We start from the raw sequence: 10,684 nt of genomic DNA, 5'->3' as shown, positions 1-10,684 counted from the left end.
GATATTCCATCTTCGGATGAATTTCGGGTGTCACCTGTTGCCTAAGACCACTTGCATGTTTAGCTCGCCGTGGGGTAGCAAGCGTTGTGATCTAATGGCCTTACCGGGCAAACACTTTCGGTTCGTCAAGGACTTGGAGTGCCGGGACGGGTTGGCGGATCCATCACTCTGAGTATGCCGGGTTGATACTTGGGGTTGGTTTGGTTTTGGTGACCCAATACTAGATGTACCATCTCGGTGGTATGTCAGTATCACCTATACTCCAGACCACTTGCATGGTTAGCAAGCGTTGTGATCTAATGGCCCAACCGGGCAAACACTTTGGGTTCGCAAGGACTTAGAGTGCCGGGACGGGTTGGCGGATCCAACACTCTGGGTACCTCCGGGTACTTGGGGTTGGTTGAGGACTTGGTGAACAAACACTTGATGAACACTCTTCGGATGTACTTCGGGTGTCACCTGTTGTCCGAGGCCACTTGCATGGTCGCAAGCGTTGTGATACAATGGCCCTACCGGGCAAACACTTTGGGTTCGCAAGGACTTGGAGTGCCGGGACGGGTTGGCGGATCCAACACTCTGGGTACCTCCGGGTACTTGGGGTTGGTTGAGGACTTGGTGAACAAACACTTGTTGTACACTCTCCGGATGTACTTCGGGTGTCACCTGTTGTCCGAGGCCACTTGCATGGTAGCAAGCGTTGTGATACAATGGCCCTACCGGGCAAACACTTTGGGTTCGCAAGGACTTGGAGTGCCGGGACGGGTTTGCGGATCCAACACTCTGGGTACCTCCGGGTACTTGGGGTTGGTTGAGGACTTGGTGAACAAACACTTGATATACACTCTTCGGATGTACTTCGGGTATCGCCTGTTGTCCGAGACCACTTGCATGGTTAGCAAGCGTTGTGGTCTAATGGCCCTACCGGGCAAACACTTTGGGTTCGCGAGGACTTAGAGTGCTGGTAGTGGTTGGCGGACCCAACACTCTGGGTACCTCCGGGTACTTGGGGTTGGTTGAGGACTTGGTGAGCAAACACTTGATATACGTTCTTCGGATGTACTTCGGGTGTCACCTGTTGTCCGAGGCCACTTGCATGGTCAACGGTTGAGGTGGTGATGGCGGGTCGGTGCTGTAGGGTGCCGGCCTGTTGGCTGCCTTGGCCGGGTTGGTTGGTTAACACTTGATTGAGCTTGCACCCGAGGGTAATGGCACTTGAAGGTGGGTACCGGCCGGCTGACCTGGTGTGATGGTTGGTTGGTGAACACTTGGCGGTACTTGCACTTGGCTGTGCTTGGACTTGAAGGTGGGATCCGGCTGGCCTAGGCCATTGGTGGTTGGTTGGTGGGTTAGCCCTTAGCTGGGCTGGCTGGCTGGCTGGCCATCGGTGGTGTGGTGTGGTGAGGTGTGTGGAGTCGAGCATCGCGCGCCGTTGCCTTCTTCGGAGTGTTGTAGGTACGCAAGTGCTTGCAGTGCAAAGAGGTTGGTGATGGAGTGACATTGCCTTCACCATGGAGTTGCGGGTACTTAGGTACTTGCAAGGAGATGGTGGTATGGTGGTGTTGCGTGTGTGGTGTTCGATTAGAAAGATATAATTTCTAAGTCCGGATTAGTGCTGTCAGTGGGGCCGCCGCTAACAGGTCCTGCACGGCCACCGTGGGGCTTGACTTGGCGCTATTCCGGACTTGGGGCGATCACGATGTCCCCGTGCGGGACTTAGAAGATGGAAGAACACAAGTACCCTTATCCCATGACTTGTGAGCGATTGGCATACGTTACCACATGAAGAGTAAAATTGGCTAAGTCCCGGATCCATATTATATGAAGAGAAAAATCGGCTAAGTCCCGGATCCATATTATATGAAGAGAAAAATCGGCTAAGTCCCGGATCCATATATAATAACCTTACAATTGGCTAAGTCCAGGATCCATATTATATGAAGAGAAAAATCGGCTAAGTCCAGGATCCATATATTATAACCTAATAATCGGCTAAGTCCAGGATCCATATATAATAACCTAATAATCGGCTAAGTCCAGGATCCATATTATATGAAGAGAAAAATCGGCTAAGTCCGAGATTGGGTCTGTCGGAAATACACTATCAAGTTACCACACAAGCAAGCAAGATGGCCATATGATGGATCCATATTATATGAAGCGAAAAATCGGCTAAGTCCAGGATCCATATTATATGAAGAGAAAAATCGGCTAAGTCCGAGATTGGGTCTGTCGGAAATACACTATCAAGTTACCACACAAGCAAGCAAGATGGCCTAATGAAAGATCCATGTGATATGAAGAGAAAAATCGGCTAAGTCCAGGATCCATATAATATGAAGAGAAAAATCGGCTAAGTCCCAGATTGGGTCTGTCAGACATACACTTTCAAGTTACCACACAAGCAAGCAAGATGGCCTTATGATGGATCCATATGATATGAAGAGAAAAATCAGCTAAGTCCAGGATCCATATAATATGAAGAGAAAAATCGGCTAAGTCCGAGATTGGGTCTGTCAGAAATACACTATCAAGTTACCACACAAGCAAGCAAGATGGCCTAGTGATGGGTCCATATACTATGAAGAGAAAAATCGGCTAAGTCCCAGATTGGGCCTGTCAGACATACACTTTCAAGTTACCACACAAGCAAGCAAGATGGCCTAGTGATGGATCCATATAATATGAAGAGAAAAATCGGCTAAGTCCCAGATTGGGTCTGTCAGAAATACACTATCAAGTTACCACACAAGCAAGCAAGATGGCCTAGTGATGGATTCATATAATATGTAGAGAAAAATCGGCTAAGTCCGAGATTGGGTCTGTCGGAAATACACCATCAAGTAACCACATGAGCAAGCAAGTTACCACATGAAGAGAAAGCCGGCAAAGTCCGGGAATGTTACCACATGAACTGGAAAATGGGCAAAAACCTACCTTTACAGGGAACGTGAATAAGTAAGGCTGTAGACATCGGATCGACAAGCCAAAGACTGATATGGAAAGGAAATGAGTAGTACTAGCTTTCCTGAGAGTTGCAGAGCTTAGACTGCATATGAACGGAAGTTATTACGCGTCAAAGTCAGAAAAGTTGCCCGAAGGAACACAAGTTCCAACTTAGAGCATGAATACCGCCTAGACGGTAAGAGGTACGGCCAGGCTGAGTTAGGTCTGCGTCTCAATACAGCATCCCTACTTAAAGGCATCTCGGACTTAGTCGATTTTTCATAAATTCATAGAAATTCATATGTTAGGATGCTGGGAGATGAATGGGATGCTGCATGGAGATAAATCTTGATCTCCTACATCTCTCATCTCAATACAGCATCCTTACTTAAAGCCATCTCGGACTTAGTCGATTTTTCATAAATTCTAAGAAAAACATATGTTAGGATGCTGCGAGATGAATGGGATGCTGCATGGAGATGAATCTTGATCTTCTTCATCTCCCATCTTAATACAGCATCCCTACTAAAATGCATCTCGGACTTAGTCGATTTTTCATAAATTCTAAGAAAAACATATGTTAGGATGCTGCGAGATGAATGGGATGCTGCATGGAGATGAATCTTGATCTTCTTCATCTCCCATCTTAATACAGCATCCCTACTTAAAGGCATCTCGGACTTAGTCGATTTTTCATAAATTCTAAGAAATTCATATGTAAGGATGCTGGGAGATGAATGGGATGCTGCGTGGAGATGAATCTTGATCTCCTACAACTCCCATCTTAATACAGCATCCCTACTTAAAGCCATCTCGGACTTAGTCGATTTTTCATAAATTCTAAGAAAAACATATGTTAGGATGCTGCGAGATGAATGGGATGCTGCATGGAGATGCATCTTGATCTCCTACATCTCCCATCTTAATACAGCATCCCTACTTAAAGCCATCTCGGACTAAGTCGATTTTTCATAAATTCATAGAAATTCATATGTTAGGATGCTGCGAGATGAATGGGATGCTGCATGGAGATGAATCTTGATCTACTCCATCTCCCATCTCAATACAGCATCCCTACTTAAAGGCATCTCGGACTTAGTCGATTTTTCATAAATTCATCGAAATTCATATGTTAGGATGCTGGGAGATGAATGGGATGCTGCATGGAGATGAATCTTGATCTCCTACATCTCTCATTTAAATACAGCATCCCTACTTAAAGCCATCTCGGACTTAGTCGATTTTTCATAAATTCATAGAAATTCATATGTTAGGATGCTGGGAGATGAGTGGGATGCTGCATGGAGATGCATCTTGATCTCCTACGTCTCCCATCTTAATACAGCATCCCTACTTAAAGCCATCTCGGACTTAGTCGATTTTTCATAAATTCATATAAATTCATATGTTAGGATGCTGGGAGATGAATGGGATGCTGCATGGAGATGAATCTTGATCTCCTACATCTCTCATCTCAATACAGCATCCTTACTTAAAGCCATCTCGGACTTAGTCGATTTTTCATAGATTCATAGAAATTCATATGTTAGGATGCTGCGAGATGAATGGGATGCTGCATGCAGATGAATATTGATCTCCTACATCTCCCGTCTCAATACAGCATCCCTACTTAAAGGCATCTCGGACTTAGTCGATTTTTCATAAATTCATAGAAATTCATATGTTAGGATGCTGGGAGATGAATGGGATGCTGCATGGAGATGAATCTTGATCTCCTACATCTCTCATCTCAATACAGCATCCTTACTTAAAGCCATCTCGGACTTAGTCGATTTTTCATAAATTCTAAGAAAAACATATGTTAGGATGCTGCGAGATGAATGGGATGCTGCATGGAGATGAATCTTGATCTTCTTCATCTCCCATCTTAATACAGCATCCCTACTTAAATGCATCTCGGACTTAGTCGATTTTTCATAAATTCTAAGAAAAACATATGTTAGGATGCTGCGAGATGAATGGGATGCTGCATGGAGATGAATCTTGATCTTCTTCATCTCCCATCTTAATACAGCATCCCTACTTAAAGGCATCTCGGACTTAGTCGATTTTTCATAAATTCTAAGAAATTCATATGTAAGGATGCTGGGAGATGAATGGGATGCTGCGTGGAGATGAATCTTGATCTCCTACAACTCCCATCTTAATACAGCATCCCTACTTAAAGCCATCTCGGACTTAGTCGATTTTTCAGAAATTCTAAGAAATTCATATGTTAGGATGCTGGGAGATGAATGGGATGCTGCATGGAGATGAATCTTGATCTTCTTCATCTCCCATCTTAATACAGCATCCCTACTTAAAGGCATCTCGGACTTAGTCGATTTTTCATAAATTCTAAGAAATTCATATGTTAGGATGCTGCGAGATGAATGGGATGCTGCATGCAGATGAATATTGATCTCCTACATCTCCCGTCTCAATACAGCATCCCTACTTAAAGGCATCTCGGACTTAGTCGATTTTTCATAAATTCATAGAAATTCATATGTTAGGATGCTGCGAGATGAATGGGATGCTGCATGGAGATGAATCTTGATCTCCTACATCTCTCATCTCAATACAGCATCGCTACTTAAAGCCATCTCGGACTTAGTCGATTTTTCATAAATTCATAGAAATTCATATGTTAGGATGCTGGGAGATGAATGGGATGCTGCATGGAGATGAATCTTGATCTTCTTCATCTCCCATCTTAATACAGCATCCCTACTTGAAGGCATCTCGGACTTAGTCGATTTTTCATAAATTCATAGAAATTCATATGTTAGGATGCTGCGAGATGAATGGGATGCTGCATGCAGATGAATATTGATCTCCTACATCTCCCGTCTCAATACAGCATCCCTACTTAAAGGCATCTCGGACTTAGTCGATTTTTCATAAATTCATAGAAATTCATATGTTAGGATGCTGCGAGATGAATGGGATGCTGCATGAAGATGAATCTTGATCTCCTTCATCTCTCATCTCTATACAGCATCGCTACTTAAAGCCATCTCGGACTTAGTCGATTTTTCATAAATTCATAGAAATTCATATGTAAGGATGCTGGGAGATGAATGGGATGCTGCATGGAGATGAATCTTGATCTCCTACATCTCCCATCTCAATACAGCATCCCTACTTAAAGGCATCTCAGACTTAGTCGATTTTTCATAAATTCTAAGAAAAACATATGTTAGGATGCTGCGAGATGAATAGGATGCTGCATGGAGATGAATCTTGATCTTCTTCATCTGCCATCTTAATACAGCATCCCTACTTAAAGGCATCTCGGACTTTGTCGATTTTTCATAAATTCTAAGAAAAACATATGTTAGGATGCTGCGAGATGAATGGGATGCTGCATGGAGATAAATCTTGATCTTCTTCATCTCCCATCTCAATACAGCATCCCTACTTAAAGGCATCTCGGACTTAGTCGATTTTTCATAAATTCTAAGAAAAACATATGTAAGGATGCTGGGAGATGAATGGGATGCTGCATGGAGATGAATCTTGATCTTCTACATCTCCCATCTTAATACAGCATCCCTTCTTAAAGGCATCTCGGACTTAGTCGATTTTTCATAAATTCATAGAAATTCATATGTTAGGATGCTGGGAGATGAATGGGATGCTGCATGGAGATGAATCTTGATCTTCTACATCTCCCATCTTAATACAGCATCCCTTCTTAAAGGCATCTCGGACTTAGTCGATTTTTCATAAATTCTACGAAAAACATATGTTAGGATGCTGCGAGATGAATGGGATGCTGCATGGAGATGAATCTTGATCTTCTTCATCTCCCATCTTAATACAGCATCCCTACTTGAAGGCATCTCGGACTTAGTCGATTTTTCATAAATTCATAGAAAAACATATGTTAGGATGCTGCGAGATGAATGGGATGCTGCATGGAGATGAATCTTGATCTTCTTCATCTCCCATCTTAATACAGCATCCCTACTTGAAGGCATCTCGGACTTAGTCGATTTTTCATAAATTCTTAGAAATTCATATGTAAGGATGCTGCGAGATGAATGGGATGCTGCATGGAGATGAATCTTGATCTTCTTCATCTCCCATCTCAATACAGCATCCCTGCTTAAAGGCATCTCGGACTTAGTCGATTTTTCATAAATTCTAAGAAAAACATATGTTAGGATGCTGCGAGATGAATGGGATGCTGCATGGAGATGAATCTCGATCTTCTATATCTCCCATCTTAATACAGCATCCCTACTTAAAGGCATCTCGGACTTAGTCGATTTTCCATAAATTCTAAGAAAAACATATGTTAGGATGCTGGGAGATGAATGAGATGCTGCATGGAGATGAATCTTGATCTTCTTCATCTCCCATCTTAATACAGCATCCCTACTTAAAGGCATCTCGGACTTAGTCTATTTTTCATAAATTCTTAGAAATTCATATGTAAGGATGCTGCGAGATGAATGGGATGCTGCATGGAGATGAATCTTGATCTTCTTCATCTCCCATCTCAATACAGCATCCCTGCTTAAAGGCATCTCGGACTAAGTCGATTTTTCATAAATTCTAAGAAAAACATATGTTAGGATGCTGCGAGATGAATGGGATGCTGCATGGAGATGAATCTCGATCTTCTTCATCTCCCATCTTAATACAGCATCCCTACTTAAAGGCATTTCGGACTTAGTCGATTTTTAATAAATTCTAAGAAAAACATATGTTAGGATGCTGCGAGATGAATAGGATGCTGCATGGAGATGAATCTTGATCTTCTTCATCTGCCATCTTAATACAGCATCCCTACTTAAAGGCATCTCGGACTTTGTCGATTTTTCATAAATTCTAAGAAAAACATATGTTAGGATGCTGCGAGATGAATGGGATGCTGCATGGAGATAAATCTTGATCTTCTTCATCTCCCATCTCAATACAGCATCCCTACTTAAAGGCATCTCGGACTTAGTCGATTTTTCATAAATTCTAAGAAAAACATATGTAAGGATGCTGGGAGATGAATGATATGCTGCATGGAGATGAATCTTGATCTTCTACATCTCCCATCTCAATACAGCATCCCTACTTAAAGGCATCTCGGACTTAGTCGATTTTTCATAAATTCATAGAAATTCATATGTTAGGATGCTGCGAGATGAATGGGATGCTGCATGGAGATGAATCTTGATCTTCTTCATCTCCCATCTCAATACAGCATCCCTACTTAAAGGCATCTCGGACTTAGTTGATTTTTCATAAATTCTAAGAAAAACATATGTTAGGATGCTGGGAGATGAATGGGATGCTGCATGGAGATGAATCTTGATCTTCTACATCTCCCATCTTAATACAGCATCCCTTCTTAAAGGCATCTCGGACTTAGTCGATTTTTCATAAATTCTACGAAAAACATATGTTAGGATGCTGCGAGATGAATGGGATGCTGCATGGAGATGAATCTTGATCTTCTTCATCTCCCATCTTAATACAGCATCCCTACTTAAAGGCATCTCGGACTTAGTCGATTTTTCATAAATTCTAAGAAATTCACATGTAAGGATGCTGCGAGATGAATGGGATGCTGCATGGAGATGAATCTTGATCTTCTTCATCTCCCATCTTAATACAGCATCCCTACTTAAAGGCACTCGGACTTAGTCGATTTTCCATAAATTCTAAGAAAAACATATGTTAGGATGCTGGGAGATGAATGAGATGCTGCATGGAGATGAATCTTGATCTTCTTCATCTCCCATCTTAATACAGCATCCCTACTTAAAGGCATCTCGGACTTAGTCGATTTTTCATAAATTCTTAGAAATTCATATGTAAGGATGCTGCGAGATGAATGGGATGCTGCATGGAGATGAATCTTGATCTTCTTCATCTCCCATCTCAATACAGCATCCCTGCTTAAAGGCATCTCGGACTTAGTCGATTTTTCATAAATTCTAAGAAAAACATATGTTAGGATGCTGCGAGATGAATGGGATGCTGCATGGAGATGAATCTCGATCTTCTATATCTCCCATCTTAATACAGCATCCCTACGTAAAGGCATCTCGGACTTAGTCGATTTTTCATAAATTCTAAGAAAAACATATGTTAGGATGCTGCGAGATGAATGGGATGCTGTATGGAGAAGAATCTTGATCTTCTTCATCTCCCATCTTAAACCAGCATCCCTACTTAAAGGCATCTCGGACTTAGTCGATTTTTCATAAATTCTAAGAAATTCATCTGTTAGGATGCTGCGAGATGAATGGGATGCTGCATGGAGATGAATCTTGATCTTCTTCATCTCCCATCTTAATACAGCATCCCTAATTAAACGCATCTCGGACTTAGTCGATTTTTGATAAATTCTAAGAAATTCATATGTTAGGATGCTGCGAGATGAATGGGATGCTGCATGGAGATGAATCTTGATCTTCTTTATCTCCCATCTCAATACAGCATCCCTACTTGAAGGCATCTCGGACTTAGTCGATTTTTCATAAATTCTAAGAAATTCATATGTTAGGATGCTGCGAGATGAATGGGATGCTGCATGGAGATGAATCTTGATCTTCTTCATCTCCCATCTCAATACAGCATCCCTACTTAAAGGCATCTCGGACTTAGTTGATTTTTCATAAATTCTAAGAAAAACATATGTTAGGATGCTGCGAGATGAATGGGATGCTGCATGGAGATGAATCTTGATCTTCTTCATCTCCCATCTCAATACAGCATCCCTACTTGAAGGCATCTCGGACAATACTGCATGGAGATGAATCTTGATCTCCTACATCTCCCATCTCAATACAGCATCCCTACTTAAAGGCATCTCGGACTTAGTCGATTTTTCATAAATTCATAGAAATTCATATGTTAGGATGCTGCGAGATGAGAGAGATGCTGCATGGAGATGAATCTTGATCTGCTTCATCTTCCATCTTAATACAGCATCCCTACTTAAAGGCATCTCGGACTTAGTCGATTTTTCATAAATTCTAAGAAAAACACATGTTAGGATGCTGTAAGATGAATAGGATGCTGCATGGAGATGAATCTTGATCTTCTTCATCTCCAATCTTAATACAGCATCCCTACTTAAGGGCATCTCGGACTTAGTCTATTTTTCAAAAATTCTAAGAAAAGCATATGTTAGGATGCTGCGAGATGAATGGGATGCTGCATGGAGATGAATCTTGATCTTCTACATCTCCCATATCTATACAGCATACCTACTTAAAGGCATCTCGGACTTAGTCGATTTTTCATAAATTCTAAGAAAAACATATGTTAGGATGCTGCGAGATGAATGGGATGCTGCATGGAGATGAATCTTGATCTTCTTCATCTCCCATCTTAATACAGCATCCCTACTTAAAGGCATCTCAGACTTAGTCGATTTTTCATAAATTCTTAGAAATTCATATGTTAGGATGCTGGGAGATGAATGGGATGCTGCATGGAGATGAATCTTGATCTCCTACATATCCCATCTCAATACAGCATCCCTACTTAAAGCCATCTCGGACTTAGTCGATTTTTTATAAATTCTAAGAAAAACATATGTTCGGATGCTGCGAGATGAATGGGATGCTGCATGGAGATGTATCTTGATCTCCTACATCTCCCATGTTAATAAAGCATCCCTACTTAAAGGCATCTCCGACTTAGTCGATTTTTCATAAATTCTAAAAAAAACATATGTTAGGATGCTGCGAGATGAATGGGATGCTGCATGGAGATGAATCTT

Source organism: Anopheles ziemanni (assembly GCF_943734765.1).
Source record: "Anopheles ziemanni chromosome X unlocalized genomic scaffold, idAnoZiCoDA_A2_x.2 X_unloc_42, whole genome shotgun sequence".
Classification (NCBI taxonomy): domain Eukaryota; kingdom Metazoa; phylum Arthropoda; class Insecta; order Diptera; family Culicidae; genus Anopheles; species Anopheles ziemanni.
The sequence above is the reverse complement of the archived record's forward strand: the minus strand, read 5'-3'. Positions refer to the sequence as shown.